Below are 21,252 nucleotides of genomic sequence, written 5' to 3' on the forward strand. Positions count from 1 at the left end.
ACACTTAGTATAGCCTTTTTAGGAAAGGATTTAATTTAAAGGCATTGGCTAGGAAATGAACAGACACACTTCGTTTAATAAGGTCAAGGGTATGATTAAATGTGGTTTGTGCAACCAGTGTAAATTTATGCAGGAAGGTAATTATGTTGTTATCAACAATGTAAAATATAAATTAATGGGCAATTTCAGCTGCTCATCCAAAGCAGTGGTGTATGTGGCAAGCTGTAAGCAGTGCCCTGCTTTCTATATAGGAAAAACTGAGAGGGCACTGCACAAAAGAGTATATGAGCATTTATATGCTATTTCTAAGAGCGATACCAACAACGCTCTGGCTTCCCATGTTATTAATAATAAAGAACACAGTTTCAGATTTATGGTTTTGAAACAAATTAGGACACAAACATTTTCAGGACCATGGCAATTGTTATTAGAAAAGGAAGAGCTATTATGGCAGCTCAGGACAGCTGCACACACACACCCTGGTCTAAATGAAGCAATATCACTCACTTGCATTTTAAAATTGTTAGCTATTAAAAGGTAATTTTTTAATCTGTTAGAGAGTTTGTGAAATATTTTATGCACAATTAAGTCCTATTGTCTTACCCTTGCTTTGTTTATTTCTAAGGTTTTTGTATCTGTTGTTCAACATAATGTTGTAAGGGACATAATGAAGTAACATGTTGTTGGTTTTTTGGAGAAGGATTTTTAAATCGATAGACAATGTAGAGACGAACCCTTATTGCATTAAATATAACGGTATAACGTGATATGGGTATAGTGGCTCGTATTTATCTTAAATAATAAAAAATAAGAGCCAATGAGTGCTATTATAAACATTTAAATATATTTAGCTCAAATATACTTGCTTAGTAAATGGGTTTTATTTATTTTAAGAATTAACATCTTTCTTTCCCTTTGGAGTATTCTTAGAATAGTTGGCAAATGAGACAAGGTATAGAAGTTCGGGTTTAAGACTCTAAATTTACATTGCCAATGTTTGGAAAACCAGTTGGGAGAGTTTCGTATTTGTATTTTAACAACCATTTCAAGCGTCCGTTTAACGAGTGATACGTAAACGTTAAGGTTATAAGCCTTAAATGTAGTTTATGGTTTTTATGTAATTTACAATTCATGTATCAGTATTTTTTTACACAATATAAGAGTGGCGAGTATTTTACATACGAATATTGATACATATTATTATTTTTTATACAAAGGGTTTCTGAAGGATTGTGTTCCAAATGGCGAAACCAGTCGGATCTTTGAAAGTGGGGGTTTGTTTTGTTTTTAACATTTGAACTGCTGGTCTTGTATGTATTTAAAGTCACAAGCTGATAATTGTCAAATCGTTAACTTGTTTGTTAATTAGTTGATTGCATCCTATTTAAAGGAGCACGTTGTTACAACTGATTGTTTTACTTTGGTCTGAGGAAGGAGAGATAGGATTCTCTCCGAAAGTGCTTGTGGTTAATAAAAGCTCTAACGACACAGTGTACGAACTATTGTTGCTTTTTCAGCACCTAACAGCGTCATTCAGCTGTGGATTACTACTTGACTATCTACTTGGCATACGCCCAGCAGCTTGTTCCCCTTGAATTTTTGTAGTTCCATGTATCCTATGCCTCACCCCTACCAGATGTTCCAGCACAGACAGCTCACGCTCGTGGATTGCCATGCCACGGTCGAGGAATCTGACCATGTCACCCAATCGCCTGTCCAGAACATCAGCAAGCTGCTGTTGAGCACCTGCCAATGCCTGGATGTTGTTGTTTAGGGTACTGATAGCAGCCCTCTGCAGCCTCTGCCCTTCTCTCTTCTGCCGTTCGGCATGTACCTGTGCTGCCATTACAGTCTGGAAAATGCGTCTGGTGATCCCAGCTGTTGTGCTATGTCCTGCAGGTGCATGTCCGCCAGAGGTCCTCCTACAAGCAGCACCAGCCACATGCCTGTGTGGTACATCTGCAGTTAGTATACTGCCACCATGGTGTGGAGACACACCTTCTGTAGCCACCACACTTTCCTGCTCAATGCTAACAAATGCAGACTGTCCTTCCTCTATGGCCACTGTAGATGCGGTATGTGTTGGCAGCTGAACTGTGTGCGGGGAAGAGGGGGACATAGCTGGGGTGGCAACCGTTGGCACAGATTCCGCCCCTGCCATCCCTGACTGTACCTTGTGCATATGTTCATCACTGCTAGCATCTGTGGGGACACTATCAGATGGACCGCAGGAGGGTAACGCACCTACATCACCTGTGAATGCAAAGAAAGACTCTAAATTACAATAGACACACGCACATTCTCACACACACAAACATACACACACACACACACACACACACACACACACACACACACTGACACACACACACACTGACACACACACACACACACTGCCACACACACACACCATGCATGTGAGATGACAGATGGCATGCAGCATGCTTGTGATACAGATGACAACATGCAGCTCAGACATCAATAGTGTTTGTAAGCATACCCCCTGGAATGCACACTACAGCAGGCATGTGTCATATCATTATCCATGCAATTCACACGATCATGGTAGTATGCATGCATCCCCGTGATACACCATGTGGACCAGAACAGGATAACAGTACACATGACTGATGTGACCTTGACATCTAATCTGCTGACGTGTGCATTAACATGCATGCATGCCTGACACAATGGTATCCTGACACATGTACAGTGTCGTACTGGGTATCACATTGCAGTGTTGTCCAAATGCCCTACAGATAGAATGCATGTTGAGCAAATGTGCATGGGCATGGAAGGGGACTGTGAGCCTCTACATTCCTGTACAGTGTGATGTACAGACACTGTGCCATTGCATGGCATCATGAGGCGTCTATATTGCTAAACAGTGCATGTTATGTACGCATTGCATATCCAGAGCTGCATGCATACCCATGACATACCTGTGGATTGTGACCTACGATGCTGAGGTGTATACACACCCAACCATGATGTGTCATGTGACAGGTCACTGGAGGACATACAGATGACACCCCTGCATGGTGACTACAGAGTGTTAGCTGCCTGCCAACCATGTCTACACATAGCGGACTTGTCACGTCACCATGTCACACATGACATTGATGTACCACGCACACAAGGTGCACAGCTAACAGTGATGTCCTACGGTGGGAGGGGAAAAGTACAGTATCTGTGGCCTGGTGTCGCTGTCAGTGGAATCTGTGAAGGTGACGACCGTCATGCTATGACACAGACATCATGTTCAACACATCTTATGAGGTACACATCACTGACACCTCCACTAGCTGTGCACAGGCATTTAGGATGTGCAGCGTACCACATCACCTGTACAATCGGTCTAGTATGGCTGTAATTGGACCATGTGTGGACAAAGTGGGACAGGGTGTATCCACATCCCGTCTTCTGTGTGGCTACGTGTCTCTGGCCATCCCCCATGGCCATGTGTGCACATGTGTTGGTCATGTATGGGATGGCCATCTATCACACATGTCTGTGTTGTCCCATATAACATACACCCATAGATGTTATATATGTCACCATCCACAGGGCTATGCAGACAACATGTGTATGTGTGGTATGTGGGGTATGGGTTATGGGAAATTGTGACAACATTGCAACCAAAATGCTACGTGTCTCAGACATGTCGGATGGAACATCACAATGTGTGAAATCATTGCAGGGGCATATAACACAATGTTGACGCCTGTGGTCTTCCCATATCACGGCTCACTGTGTGGTACTGGTTTGTGTACCACACGTTTTGTTCCACTGTATAGTACATATGCTTCCATTGTAGAACACCTCCACCATTGTATGCACAGCTGGACACACATGTAGCAATGACAAATACTGTAGTTTCATGTCTGTGTATCATTTCAGTTGTATATATTGCACATGGGTGGCCTGTGTGGATGATGGGTGATGCGACCTGTATATCCATGTATTAACTGGCCACATGTCGAATAGATCTATGCTTTGACATGCCTGATACTGATGACAGTCTCACCTGCAATGGACTCTTGTCTGTGCGGCACGCCAGAGGTACCTGTATAGGGTGCCACAGCAGTATGAACATTATCCATGACTGTATGACAGCCACAGGGTGCACAGTGCAAGTTAACACATTCGTCTGTACAATAGCATATAGTCAGCACATGTGTGCATACCATACCTCTCAACCTCTTAGAACAATAAATGTGGACAAAGCCTACTATGATGGGGGACATATACGGACAACTGTAACATATTGCTCTTACGAACTTAGAATTTTGCTAGACTAATAGGTTTGCATGCACATGGGTTTTACACAGAATGTGCAGTCATAAACACAAATGTATGTAATCATTTAATGACTCCATTCCTCAGCTATTTGCCAGAAAGGGACAGATATTAAGGAGAACACACCGACAATATGAGGCAGACATCTGGACATCCTGCAAATACCTGTACAGTTCAGAGGTATGGTGCGTGCACAGGGTAGCATAAAGCATGTGTGTCCATATACCTTGCATATGTTGTTACAGTACATTATGTACACTGACACATGCACATACGTGGGATATACTGGCCATATGTTCAGTACTAACTTACCAGGCAACTCCAGGCTCATTGGTTGGGAGACACCCACCTCCACGATGGCAGCTAGTGTTTGTGGGGGCTGTTCCGAGGGTGTTCCCAGACTGGCCAGTAGCTCCTCTGTGTGTGAGTGGAGGCTGGGTTGGTGGCCCACCACCTGTTCCACCTTGTTCCCTGGTGATTGCAGTGGCACGCTGTTTTGCATGACGTATCAGGTCCGTGCAGTGTCTGCACACCTGCTAGTAGGTGCGGTTGTGGCCACCCACTTCGTTGAACCTCCTGCGAAGATCCTGCCACAGGTCATCCTGCTGCTGTGCGTGCTGTGGCACATGGCTAAATAACGCCTCATAGTTCTCATGGAGGTACGGGATTACGACATCATCTTCCTGTCAGCTGTATGCTGGTAGGCGTGTATGCGGCATTATCTGTAAGACATGACGAAGGTGACAGGTCACATTTACAGACATGTACAGTGATACTGCTGCACATACATTTCTAGTACATCTTCACAGTTATATTTGCAAATCAATGTGACACTAACACAACTGGCATGTATGTGTCACACACATGTAACACCCAGTATGCATTGGATATCATCCCCATATATGTGTGTCACCTCATTAGTGTTCCTACTGCATGTGACATCTGTCTCCATGTGGGCATGTCTGTTTGCCTGCACTGGTGTTCTTACCTATTTGCTCATGCCTGATGTATCCACGGTAATGCTGTTGACCTTGATGCTGTGGATATGTCACATATCAACACAGACATAGCCTTACTGGACTTGGGCAGTGACAATGCACCAAGTATGCATGGAAACTTGTACATGCATCTGTTTTGCCATAGACATCTACACTGCACTGTACAGCTGTTCAACATCCTGCCACGGATCGCCTGTGTTGCACATGTGATAGACATGGGACAATGGCTAGTCAGACGTCATCTACAGGTAAGGTTATCGGCTATAGCATGTACAGGCTGGGTTTCCTAGCTGTATCCAACACCCATTACGCCACCACGAGGGGCATCAGTGACACATTACTGATCCAGATAGATGATACTACATCTACCATATGGCCATCACACCATGTATGACAGGGATGATATGTGCAGCTATGTGGACAGGGCTGCATGGTATGGTGGGAGTATGTCACAGGTATGGCACAGGGATCTGTCCAGCATGTGGCCATCCTAGTCGTAGGATGGTGGTTGTCCATGACGTATGTCTTTCAGATCAGGCTATGGACATGTAGCATGTCTAACAGCATAGTGTGGCATATGTCTGTATGCAAGGTGGATAGCATGCTGCATACTGGAGGTGAGTATTGTGGAGGCTGGTATCGGCCATCTACGCATGGGCCCTACCCCTGGAGGGTGATGTGTATTCCAATATTGGTCACACGGGTGCTGTGTATGCCTGTCCAATGATCTCCGTGCTCATGGATACCACCCTGTCATGTCATGGGTACCTTGGATGACTACCTTAAGGGTCAGGGAGACATCTCCAGCTCAGGGAGGTGTACTACACTACACCATCCCTAACACAGTGTCCATACTGTTGACCACAGCCTAGGTGTTTCTTAATGGGTAAGGGGGTATTGCCCTAGTGGTGTCATTGCTGATATCATCCACCAGAATGTGCACATATGTTACACACATAACACACACAGCCCATTCTGTATGTTGTTCGCAACACTGTGACAACTATTCCCCATAGGTCATGGCCATTCACATCCTCACATACACAGATGGCTGACATTTGTCTGTATGGTATGGGCTACAATGCGGGTGGGGTACAACATATTAAACCTGGTTTACTGTAGCTGACACCGTGTGATATGCACATGTCACTGTAGCACCTTTAGTAGTTGTGAGTCTGTCAACAGGCCACTAGTGGAACACTCCTGTGACATACAAAGGCATCTGTTGCTGAACAGCCATACTGTCTTGTACATCTGTACTGCTAACATCTACACTGATAATGGTTCATGGACTTGCAGACCATACCCGGCAGTGTTCTGATGTGGTGCCACCAATCATGACTGTTGTCAACACTTGTGGGTTGATATTATCCAACACCCTATCTGTAATGTATGGGCATGCTCGGCACTTGTTCAGAGCTTCTTGGCACGTTATGAGCTACTGCTTAGTTTAGCACCCATTTCACACCAGTCCTCACAGGTACACTGTCTGTCCATACATTTCCAGCTTGATAACTGTACAACAGCTGTAGTACACACATCACTCACATACCTCATGAGACATGCTGGTTTATACAGCGTGTCCACCTGGCACGTACCACTTACATACAGGCATGTCCAACTGGCACGTACCAGTGCTATTGCCTGTTACTATGATGACTATGTCGTACATGTGGCAATAGAGCTGTTCTCATGTACACAGTCAATGCACACCTCCCAACATACAACAGTACAGCCTGTGGGGGATGCACATATGCAGCCCTGCTGGGGGTTATACTGTCACCAACCCTGACTGCACCTGACAGTCATGTGGGTATGTGCAACATTGCCAACACACCCCACACATCACATAGTCCCACATGATCCCCACCACAGGACACACATATGGAGACACCTTGTACAGTACCCCTCCATACTTTGTGTGGGCACCAACGACAGCCCACATCACCAAACACAACCACACCAACCTATAGCCCACAGACATGTGTGCCCATCACATACAGCCAATAGGGTGTCATAACATACACAACACACCTGTCTTAGGTGACTGTCGGCAGTCGCACTGCTGTTCCACTCAGCAGGCTACACAAGGCGATAGTCACTTACATCCTGCTGTCAAGTAACTGGTTCTGCAACATAACCTATGCACACATGCCACAAGTCAGCAGGTACGATGTGACTCATCTTCCATGTTTGTGTGACTGAAGTTGTATCTCAGGGCACAGACTACGTGTGCAGGGACATGCGATAGCCCACCAGTGTTGTAGCCCTGATAGTGTGGTCCAAGCCCTGGGAAGCATTTTGCGGTTATCAGAAACACCTGTTACCACTGTACTACGAACGACTGTGTCACTCCTAACAGTTGTCCATGCTTCTGCTGTCATTCCACAGGCGTCTAGTATACTTCCACTTTGACAGACCCGGTCAAACAACATGATGCTGTGGCACAGGTGACCTGCACCTGTCAGCCCTGGGAGTATGGATCACATGTTGGACTCTTGCTGCTTTTATACTGCCTGTCTTGCACAGTGTCCAATAACAGTCACCACCAGAATGGGAACTGGCTAGCGAAGCATGTGGTCATGTCACAAAATGCTTGACATCATCCTCTGTGACGCACTCCGGCAAGGCACACCTGATACTGCACCACTTCAATTTCTCTGCAGTGACTGGGACCTGCCTCTTGGCTCTGCAGAGCACACCTGCAATGACTGGTTATAGACAGACCGTACCTCTCAGGCACGTACCTGGACTGGCACACCCATGGCTGAGGTGTCCCCATATTCCACTATGTTGTACACACATCCCAGCTGGTTACTTAGCACAATGCATCACAGGTGCTCCACATGCATATAACTGTGTCCGGAACTACTGCTGCTGCTACTACTGTGAGACTGACAGTAACCCACACTTAACTGTGATAGCCACACATGTACTGACACATTAGGCGTACGCTGTGCGTGAGTCATAACCTCCACTCGGCTGGTTCGACCCATACACCACCTCCAAGACCAACAGTATCCTTGACATGGACACTACCAACATGTGACTGCTGTTCCACACCTGGGTTTATCCCCTCATTGGTGGAATCCGAACATCTGCTACCCACCCTTGTTAGCCACATACTTGCACCACACACTTCACAGCATGCACAGTAGATGAGTACTACAACACCAACTACAGATGTCGTATGACAGCGGTAGTTGTTGTTGTGACACACGTGCAGGTGGACAATGCACATGCAAATGTTGAGACATACCCCAGTGCACTTCATTAGCACGTATACCATAATATGGTTCATGCTATTCCACACAGAGCCATGATGGTACACACCAGATTACAGACGACACTCTGGGGGTGCGGTCCCACGGACATACTTTACAACAACAGGTGGGGACTGTTACACAGTGGTGTACATTCCCATGGGTGGGGTGACTCCCTGGTCAGCCTCGGTAGGGCCACAGGATCCCTCATCACATACTCCATAACTAGCTACGTACACATTACTGCGACACATTCCGAGATGTACCACAAGGCATTATGGTGGTATGTCAGTAGTCGTATGCCATACCCACATCTGCTCACACATATGACTGTCACTCTGGAACATGACAGTAACAGGTGATGTTGGCAACATGCTGTCTGATCACTTCAGTGCTAACATTACACCCTCTCACTCCCTGCAGGGCCACTTTCCTTGCAGGAACATTGCGGTGTACCTGCAGTCACACCTACACAGTACTGACCTGCACTCTATATGTCCTAGGACACAGGCCCCTTGTCACCCTACAATATCCCAGGCTGTGATGTCCACAGACCTCTGAACAGCATGTCTCCCCACTGGGACACCATATTCAGTAATAGCCTTGTACCAGACATTGTGGCCCCTGACTGGCACACAGCAACAGTAACACTCCACACAGGTGGCACCACAATGCACAACTGGGACTATTGCCCTACACACCTCACTGGACTGTTATGCATGGCTATAGGGCACATCATCATGGACATCATTCGCTGAGTCTTTGTTGTGCTCCAGTCCTTTGATGCCAGCTGGGTTGGTCTTATTGGGGCCACAGCATGCCTCCTACACCTGTTGAACACCTTTCATACAGTCGCCAGAGTAGTTGATGATAACATGGGGGTCCAAACGGCCTGCATTGTCCTCTCACTGCCATTCAGCACCGTTCTCCATTCTGGTATTGACAACATACCCATCCACCTGCACATCACAACATATGTCTCCAGATTTTATGCAAAGTGGCTAATGGACAGGACACACACACTTAGGGTGGCATACCATATCACATACTGCATTCCAGTTATACCACAGTCCTCAGTCATGGGGCCCTCATGTTTGGTATATGCTTCCCTGAGGTACAGGCTACCACTGAGGGGTCTTCCCTGCTTAGCTTTACAGACCACTGCATACCCAGTGCCGTTATTGCTCCACCAGCTGATACAGACCCCATCCATATGGGTGTCACTGTGACGGATACCAATATGAACATCATGGCCTCTACCTGCATGACACTTGGTATGAACATCACCTTTGCAGTACACCATCCACCCACTGGTTATCACATAGGTGTTAGTCCCCTACATACATGTCGCATTGTACATGTTTGTAAGACACATGTATATCGCACACACTCCTGTGATTACCACATTGCCACTGTGGCGTGGATATCCTTCTACGTGTCCACACATGTCTGTACTGGGTGTGTAGCTGGTACATAGGCACCCATTGTACCTCGGAACACTGGACTTATACACATATCCATGGGTACAACACCCCGATTAGGGTGTACCTTACACAACAGCTTTACATAACTCAACATTAAAATGCCATGACGTTTATTGAGCTACGACTGTTAAAGTTTGCAGCTTATGTACAGACACCATGTCTGTACACATTTGCGGACTACATACTCAGGGGTGACCTCTGTTGCAAAGACAGGGCCCATGTCTGCAAATATGTTTATGGATATACTCCGCATACATGACATACACAATAGCCACTATGAGCATGATGCTCATGGATATGTGCACAGACGCGACAGTGTGTGGCATGTGCTTGGGGTTGCATTCCCAGGCCGGACACTCGCCATGCTTTGGGACACGATTCCTATGTACATCACGCATGGACAGTCAGTAGCAGTGTTCATGTGATACCTCGCTTGGTGGATGGTGGACACATGTATGCCAGGGATCACTGCAGTGGCTGTACTGTGCAGAGATGCAGGTTACACATGGTTCTTCTGTTCACAGGACACTACCCTAGAGAGGTGCCACTAGTGTGCACACTGTAGTTGTTATTACACATAGACTTGCCAGACTGCATGGTACCCCACTATGAACCTGTGGAGCTATTACATGTCCTTTGTGCATGGTTACAGGTATAGCCCTTCCAGTTAGATTTGCTGTCATGCTATTACAATGTCCCGTGACTACAGGCCATATGTATACTGTTATTGTACACGCCAATCATGTTCATGTTTGTCTGTCACATCTCTTCTGCTATTCGAGTATGGGAGTAATGTTTGCGTCCTTTGCAAATGCACAGAGTGGATTACATATTATTTAATTACATTCTACTCACATCACTATATGATACCTTTGTTATGCATCAAATGCCTGTTCTCCTGTGTAGCATATCTGACATATCAATCTACTGTACTATACATTACACATGTTTTACATGGTATCCCATCATTCAAAGCATACTTGCACAGAGGGTCCACCTTAGACATGTCATTGATGTTATATGCCCATACACATGCATACTGTTACAGTATATCTACATATACTATCACCTGCTATGGCACGTAATTATTGGACATACCCTGCCACTGATGGTGGGTCGTATGACATTGTTCTGTTTAAAGCCATCATGTTGCATCCCTTGTGGTGTCTGTGCTGTTTACTGTGTGGCCCACTGCTAGATGCACATCTTCTACAAGCATTAGTACGATCAGCAAGTCATCATTACATAAATACCATTCCCCACTTTATGCATGGCGGACACTTTTAATTACTGCTAACAGGCTATGCATACACTGACATAACATAATACAGAACATACTATACATACAGTTAGTGTTCTACATACCTTGATATCGTTCTGGTGTTTCATCTCTATCTCACTTTTCTGTATCACTCTTTCAACTGTTTTGCGGTATGAGCATACAGTTTGCATATCTGGCAAGTCATCCTTATGTACGACTATACCTGCAACATGTGGTTTACTGCCACCAATTGGTGGTCCGGTGTGATTAATTATGTGCACTTCAGCTGTGCAGCTACTCCATTTGCCAATTACGCGGCAACAGTGGGGTATAATTGAAGTCTCCACTTGGGTGTTGGCCATTTGCCCTGCCGTCGGGGAGTCGGCCTGTATTGTGTTTTGTTGTGTGTAATTGCAACTGCTATGTGTAGAGCCAAGTCTATTTTGGAGTCATGTCCCCCGTGGATTGTGTGTGACGGCTTGAGTATGTGGTTCTACCTGTGACTGTACCTGTCATCCCACCCGTCTGATAAATGACTATTGCAAACACCTGTAACATCGCCGTTTGTTCTGTTATACAATGGATACAATTTTGCATGGCGCCTTTAAATGTGTCTCTCACAAGGTATGTAAACAGTTCAGCAGATGTAATTGACTAACTAGATGTTTGCGCTGTGGTTACAGTCTGTATTACTATTGTTTCCAGTGTGGGGGATGTAGGCAGGTGTATGTAGCATATACGGTTTTGTGGGGCTTGCATTTCTATGTAGTCCATATATATGTGTGTGGGCCCCTTCCCTAATTACAGTGCTATCACTTAATAGACTTCTGTTATGGGAATTTACTTTGGGCCATTATTAATTGGTTTCTATATGGTATGCAGGTGCTGTTGATTCTTCCATACCTCTGGATGTACGGCGATATGTGCAGGGATATTTGTAAATGACCGCTATCCTGTGTATGTCTGTCCCAGATATTTGCAGTCATTGCAGTGGTGTTGGTGTCAGACCCTCTGTCACATGGCTTGCCACCTTTTCATATGGCCATAGTTGGACACTTGCGGGTCTCACAGTGGTGTTTACAGGCTGACATATGGCCACTGTCAATACACAGGATAGCACATACTTTTATCCTCATTACATACCAATTGTTCTTGGTCCTTCACTACTTATCAGTTTGCAAGTAACATTTCCGCTTCTTACATACAGGCATGAGTATTTCCTGCAACTATTGCATATTATTTGGGACATACTAATGTCCTAAACTCTCGAACAGTTGCCCTTTGTAATGTTTCATGTCAGAACACACCTGCCCAGGGGGGGCTGTCCCTCCCAATGTGGGACAGGTGTTTACCGCATGCCTATGCCTAGCTATACCTGCACCTGCCGTAATCATATACCTCCGAGTTGCCACCTACAGACACACTATGCGGACACACACACACACACACACACACACACACACACACACACTTTAGTCACACGGGAACACACATGGCACCCTCAACACACACATACACAGGCTATATCACTCACAACCACAGTTGCACACGGTACCTACGTGGACGGCACCACCGGCAGCGGTGACTACATTTCCTTACTATCGTCATATTGCTCGCAGTTCTACTGTTCCAGTACTGTGTTCTTTCTGTCTTTCAGCCTCCTGGTTACAAGTGTCAGTGTGTGACATGTTCCATAGTTGGCAGTATCCTGTTTATTTGTAGCTCAAAGGTGTTTTGAATGTTGTCGACCTATCTTTATATTTGCAGATGTCAGTGACCCCTTGTATATCGACATATATCACACTATCGCCCTTTCTGTCTGTATTATATATATGTAGATATATATATATATCTATGTATACATACATATATATATATATATATATATATATATATATATATATATATATATGTATATCTCGGACAGGGGTGGTGACAGGCACGCTACACCTTTCATTGTGTGTTTGTCAGTGTATACTGTGTTTCCTGGACTCCGCATGTTTGTGTCTGTACCTGTCACATTACACACCTGCCATAGGTTAAGATTACCTCCCATCCCACTTTGCGAGGGACAGTCCCTCTTTGTGCAGTTGTGTCCTGCGAAATATTTGTGAACATAGCAAATGTCCTGCGACTTTGGGATAAACATATTCCCTATAGTTTATGTCATAGTTGCATAACACACTTATTCTGTATCTGACCCACCTACATGTTACAGGACACGGAACACGTACCTGAGACCATTACTAGAATAAGCTTTTTATCTATGTAAAACACTGATGTTCTGGTTTTCGTACTGGCCAGGTGTATGTGTCATCCTGCAGACATCTGGCGTATGTCCCACATTGGTCATTTGAACTGTGGCAACCCTACCGTACGTACATCTTGCCTAGCAATAGTGTTGGGTGATTGTATACATGACTACCTGTTCCACTCCTGGCAGTGGCATTTTACCCTTCAGAGCAGGTGCTATTTATTCAGGGGTGACTAATGCTGGTGTCACCTGTTCTGTACATCATTGACCATGATCTGCGCAGTGGACGGTGTCGCTTAGCCCTGTTTCGCGCATATCCGTATAGTCGTATTTAAACATCACTTATCAGCTGGTGGCAACGCTTATTCCCGCTAATGTGTGCTACACATATTCTGATGACCTGCATTCAGAATGCATTACCCATGCTGTCGAGATTATGTTACATCCCTTGCGGGACGTGGGACCGGGAACATGCACGACAGTCACTGCATGTACCACTTGGACATCTGGGGGTTGTACATGAATTATGTCATTTTGTATGTGCAGTACACTACAGCAGTTACTCCACACTACACTCACATGGATAACTCTGTTAGTTTACAAACTGATGGGTCAAGTTAATGGTATGTCCATGTGATGTTTACTGGCTGTACTCTGGCACTGGGTATGTATATCACAATTAGCTACACCTGATAATTTGCTACACCTTCATACGACCGTGGATGCAGCATGCCGGGGTGACGAATGCCTGTCATGGGTACATCCCCTGCCTTGACACAACATCCATGATTACATTTTGTGGAACCCCTCAGTAATGTGGCGGGTAATCCATGATGACTGTGTGTAGGACAGTGCTTACACACATGTGCTCCCACGATTGCCTCTGCTCCAGTAAGAAACAGTTGCTTACTCGATGTTGTGGCGACAGGAGTCACTGTTTGCCCCATTTGGTGTTTTGCCTCTGACAATCGGGTGTGTACCTACCGATGTACCTGAGAACCTATACACACGGCATCGACAGATGCTGATAAGCGTATCTACTGTTCAGCTGTTGACATTTCCATGTTCCAATGGCTGCTGTGTGTACAATGTTTGAGGGCTGCCTTTGTAGGATTCCACAGTGGGCCACCTATACATTACAATTTACAGGTAGTCGTGTTTGTGTGCCATCCATGTTACTGTGTGTACAGGTGGGGAGTGGTGTCAGTCCGTGGGAGCCTACACTGTCAAAGTATGTGCTATACGTTCCCTCTTTGCCAAGGCGTAGGCATATTGGGCATGCTTTCGTCTGCCTACTGGGGCTGGCACAGTGTGTCCGTGGTCTGGATCCCTCTGTGCCTGTGTTGGCCTTGGCAATTGCGGTGGGCTGTGAGTCTCTCCCCCATTTTGACCCTGCTGCAGCTGTTTCTGCAGGATTATATTATGTAGCATGGCACATACTATGAAGATGTGGGCACACGTGCCTGGAGAGTACTGTAAGGCTCCACCAGATGTGTCCAAGCACCGGAACTTTGATTGCAGCATCCCAAACACACGCTTTATGATGATTCTGGTTTGTGCGTGTGCCTCATTATGGCGTTCTTGCATTAGTGTGTGTGCATTTCTGATGGGGGTCATCATCCATGGCTCCAGTGCATAGCCAACAGCCCCCACAAGGTGGCCTTGTGGGATGTCCCCCCTGACAAATACCTGATACAGCTGTGAGGCATGCCAGATATGGGAGTCGTGGTAGCTTCCAGGGCTGCCAGCACACACATCCATGATAATGCCCTGGGCATTGCACATGACCTGGCAGTTGATGAAGTGGAATCCCTTGTGGTTTATGTAGGGCCTACCATACTCACTGGGTGGTGACTTGATTTGTATGTGCGTGCAGTCTATCGCACCCAGCACCTCCGGGTAGTTTGCCACACGGTGGAAGTGACGCATATTGCTGGCCAACTCCTCCTGAGTTCGGGGGAAGTATATATGCTCATTGGCATGTGGTAACATGGCATCCAGGAACTGGTGTAGTACCCTGGATGCCGATGCCTGTGAGATCTCCATTATATCTCCAGTTGGCCTTTGAAAGGTACCTGTGGCTAGTATTTGCAAGCTTACACATACCTTCGTGTCCACTGGGATGGGTTCCCCTCTGTTGTTTCTGGTTCTCAGGCGTGGCCGGCACAGCTCTACTATTTGCTGTAAGATGTCCCTGTCCATCCTGTATCGCTCTACTGTCTCCTGATCATGTAGCCCCTGGTAGGATACCCTTGGTCTGAACACTCTTCTCCTCCTCCGAGGCCTACGGTGGTTGTCGGCATCATCCTCCACAACACCGCCGGTCTGTAACACATGCTGATGAATCACAGCTATGGCAGCTCCCAACATGTACATTTTAAAAGTTCCCCATCTGTTTACACCTATGGTGCAGTGTTTGGGAATACACAGGCGTGTGTTGGGTCCTTTCACGCTTTATACTGTTTTGCTGTAAACACTGCTGATGTCATAGGGTGTGTATGTACGATCGTGGCTACAGGGTATCTTCTGTGTTTTATTAACGGAACCAATATTGTGCTGCATTTGGTGTTGCATTATATTTGGATGCATAAATTACCTCCTGCCCTTCCATTTACATTTGTGCACGTTTACATTTGTGCACGTTACACCTACCATTTGCTGGCATGCATCCCGCTGCCTGCTTTCATTTTTACTTTCCTAGACCTGGCTTATCTTGCGTAATGTGTGCTATTGCTGATCTACTGTGGGTTTGCTTTGCTCTGCTATGACAATTCTCCTATCTTTGCATTCCAGGTCCTCCCCTCCCTTCTTTGCAGTCCTATGCTTCCCCTATCCTGTTTTGCAGGTTTCTGCATGCAGGCTTGTCTAATGCCATCGATTGGCCGCCGTGAGTTGATTGGTGTTAATTGCTCATTAGTACGCTAATTACCCTGCTTCGGCATTTCCTTCTTTTCTTCCCCTGACCTTCCTGTTTGTGCTATTGTTCGCGGCGCGTGCATCCACTTACCGGGTTTCAGGCACGATTTCATCCCCGTACACATGCGCTTTCGGGCACCATGTGTGCTCTCAGCTAAACGGTTCTATACCTTCCTCCCCACCCCTGTTCTGCAGCTTTGCTTAGCAACGGCCAGGCCAGATTTGCATTGCTCCAATGTACTTACTGATACGGTGGCACACCCCTCTGCTGATGTCATGTATCACCTCTGATGCACTCCTCAGTGTTATAGCACTGCGCCGTCAGGTACATCCTTAATCCGGCGGCACGTTTGCGATTCAGTATTACCTGTCTCATTTGCATGGCATTGACTAGTAATTCATAGTTACAGTGCCGAACACTGTCGCGGGCCCCTGGCAACCCTTGCGCCTTGCTTGTTGTGTGCCATGCCTACCATTGCATATTATGGTGCAATCCTAATTTGTCTTTCATTGCGATTTTATGACATTTGTATATATTTCCTTTGTATTCCTGTTTGCACACACATGCCCTGCGGTTTTACTGTGCGTTACTGTGGCCAAGACATTAAATGTTGTTTTTTAGGTGTTGTACATCTTTTCTTCTGCCATTGGCTGTGTATTTCTCCATTGGCATATGTTAACTTTGTAATACATGAGTCTGGTCCACTTCCATAACTCCGATGTTCTGTTTGGGAAAATGTAAACCATGTTTTTTGGTTTACATTTCCATGGGCTCGCGCTACGCCTGCACCACTTCGTGAATCACTGTATGCCTTCATTAGCATGGTGCAACACTGCACATGGGGTGATTTGCATACCTATGCTGAGGGCTGCGTAGATCTGGCGTATGCCGGTAGTGCACGTGGGGTTGGTTCGTACCTGAATCGCTCGGTGGACATATTTGGCATTGTCCCGCATATGCTATGCCTGCGCCCGGTGCAGGCTTCATGAATCTGGGGGATGGTGTTTTCATATGAAGCCACATTAATTCTATCTAAGTATATATTTCTTATTAGACAGTTTCTGAATAGAGGTTGTTATTGGCTGGAAGGTTCATTTGAGTGATAGTATGTCACTCAAATTGGGAGTTTTATACTCCAGCTGGGTTCTAAGGGGTTATAATGTTTGTGATTGTTATTATTAGAGTTTTATCACATTTATTCTTTTGACATTCTCAAACACAGATAAAGAAATAAATAATATTTCACCTTCATCTCTATTAGACATTTAGCATAATCAATTATACCATATTCCTACATTTAATAATAATAAATTAATTTGATCAATAACTTTCTTATATTTTCCATATTCCTTTAAATTAACTCACTAAGAGGTATCTCTCTAAACATAAATAGACCAAACAATCCTAGAAAGTGGGGTAATTTATTTAAATTCATCAAATTACATAAATCTCAATTATTTTTTTTTACAAGAAACATATTTAATAAATGAGGATATAGTCAGATTAAATAATAAATCATATAAAGTACTAGTAAATTCAGAACACACTCAAAAAAAAAAAAAGAGGAGTTGCAATACTATGGAACAATTCTTTGCCAAGCCCAAAGCCCAAAAATAACTGACACATTTAGAGATGATTAAGGAATGTTTTGTCTTGCTTCAATTGAATTAAATAAGAAAATATATACATTAGTAAATATATATTAGATCCCAGGAATAGGAGCTAACACTGTGAAACAGCATTTAGACTTTATTATACAATTATCTAAAGGGAACATAATACTGGCAGGAGATTTCAACTTTATTCTGAACACCAAAGATTCAACCTCAAGTAATAAAAGAAAAATCACACCATCAGCTAAAAAATGAAAGGAATTCTCAAATATATATTTATTAAAAGATATAAGTAATTTCACAAATCCCAATTCCTTATTATATAATTTTTTCCCACAGACATAATACATTTTCTAAGATAGATAGAGTCTTTTCTCTAACAACTAAATAGATTCCTTAATAGATACCAAAATAATCACATGTCCAATTTCAGATCCTAATCCCATCCTATTTGAAATTACAGTATAGTAATTACGCTACCCAAATAAGAAGAATTATGTATTATATTACAAAATTAAAGGAATTTAAAGAATTTATATATTTATAAACTCTGAACTTTATGGACACTAATAACACTAATGAAACCAGTGAAATCTATATATGGGATGCTCTTAAGGCTTATCTTTATGGAAGAACTCTTAATTGGTTTTATAAGAAAAAGAAAGGCTGGGATGAACAACTACTTGACATACAAAATAAATTAGATATATTAAAACAGAATCAAGAGAGATAGATAGATAGATAGAAATGAAAAAAGAAGGAAATACATGCACTAAACAACAAGTATATAGAGATATTAAACCATAAAACTATGATTGCTTTGGAAACATTTAAATTTATACAATTTTCCACTAATCCACGGTCACTCAACATGTTAGCTAATAAAACTAAAAGACTATCCAAATTTAATCATATAAATTAAATATATTCACCTAAGAAAAAAAAGGACAGTCTCAAACATACAAAATATATTGACGGAATTTAGACAATTTTTCATTAATATAAATCAGCATACAGAGACAATTCATTCTAATGAAGAAATCAGAACCTTTATTGATAGATATATCCACAATAAACTTTCAAATGAACAAACTAATATTAGAGACAGATCCATTACCTTAAAAGATATTGAAAGACAAATTACCAAATTAAAATTAAATAAAGCTCCAGGAAATGATGCCATTATTCTCAAAATTTATAAGATCTTGCCTTCAAATTCACTAGAATTATTACATAAGGTATACAATAGTGCTCATAATAGAAATATAATACCACCCTCATGGAAATACACATTTATCTCCCCCATCCTGAAATCCAATAACAATCCCATTCATTGCTCATCATATAGGCCAATTTCTCTGTTAAATGTTGACTATAAAATGTTTATGTCAATATATGCAGATAGGCTTAAAATCTTTTTACCATCACTAGTAGAAGATGATCAAACTGGTTTCATTATAAATAGAAATTCTTATGATAACATTAAAAGAACCCTATCTTTAATAGAATCAGTCAAACCTTTAAATAAAAACCTAACATTAATTAGCCTAGATATAAATGGTGCATTTGATTCAGTTAACTGTGATTACTTATTTATTTTATTAAAAGTTTAAATTTTTCAAATAATTTTATTAATTTAATAACCCAATTATATAAAGATTGTCATGTATATATTAAAGTAGGAACAAATATTTCTCAAAATATTCCCATCATTAAGGGTACAAAACAAGGTTGTCCATTATCCCCATTATTATTTTCACTAATTATGGAGCCCTGGGCCAGCTTGATAAGAAATAATGTGGAAATTGAAGGATACAAGATAACATCAAATGAATCTTCCAAAATACAAATGTTTGCTGACGATATTCTAATCACATTAGAAGGAAATAACAAATCCATCAAGGCATTATTCTCAGATATGAAGTACTTAAAAAAATAGGATTACTCTTTAATAATAATAAAACACAAATACTAACAATAGACTCTAAGAAATTTGATTTATAAGAAGATTATAAAAAATGCATAACACAATCGGAAGAAATATGTTATTTGGGTATAGTGATTACTAAAAATATTAAAGATATTATTTAAGTAAACTATAATAAAAGTCTAATGGTAATAGAAAACCTTGCTCAAAAATGGAATAATATCCCGTTCTCAATGGATGAGAAACTTTTAATAATTAAGATGATTTTTCTACGCAAGATCTTGTATATTGTTCAATCAATCTCCTTACCCCCTCCTTCAAATATTATTAAAAAGTTAAATTCTGTGATTCATAAATTTCTATGGTACCCGACCAAACCTAGAATAGCTTGGTCCACCCATGTGAAAAATTGGAATAATGGAGGTGTTGCTATCCCAAATTTAGAAATATATGCAACCTATTCAATGCTTTAAACTATTTCCCTTCTTATAGATCCACAATATTCAGCTAAATGGAAAAAAATTCTAGAAATGTTAGTTTGTAAAGCAATAAATAATAATAGAGCCCAGAAAACAGATCTGTTAAATAATACTTTCATATGGGTTTTAAAAGAATATATCACTTTTAATAATACTCAGAATTTTAAATCAAACTATATAACTCTTTTATGGAAATCTTTCAGAAATGTGATGTTTAAATTTAAAAAAGCCTGGTTATTTCTGTTATTTCCAATAGCCTATACACACAGTGTTATATTTTCTTCAGTTTTACAAAAATGTGCTCATTTAAAGAAAAAAAGTAATATTTTGGTTTCACATGATGTCAAATAATGACTTAAAATCTATTAACATACTTAAAAATGAATATGAAGATGTTTCACCTTTGTGGTTAGACTTACATGAAGCAAGGAAATATATTTCAAACAAGCTTGATACTATGTCTATGATAACCAAGAATTCAATACCTAAGATTATTCTATATATGGTTTTATCTATACAACATAAATCTCCTACCAAAAACATATTATCCCACATATATAAACTAATTAAACTTGACTTGGAAACTGTTTCAGATACTAATTGGAACTACTTTATTTTAATTAATAATATTTTTCCTACAGAAAATGATACAATAAATATATTACAGTCAGCTAGTCTTAACACCTCATCATTGAAGTGGAAATTTTTTACTTGGAGATACATACACAAATATTTTATTACCCCATTCTCTCTTAGT

Source organism: Protopterus annectens, chromosome 3.part0, assembly GCF_019279795.1.
Source record: "Protopterus annectens isolate FY-2018-M chromosome 3.part0, PAN1.0, whole genome shotgun sequence".
In the NCBI taxonomy this organism is placed as follows: Eukaryota; Metazoa; Chordata; order Ceratodontiformes; family Protopteridae; genus Protopterus; species Protopterus annectens.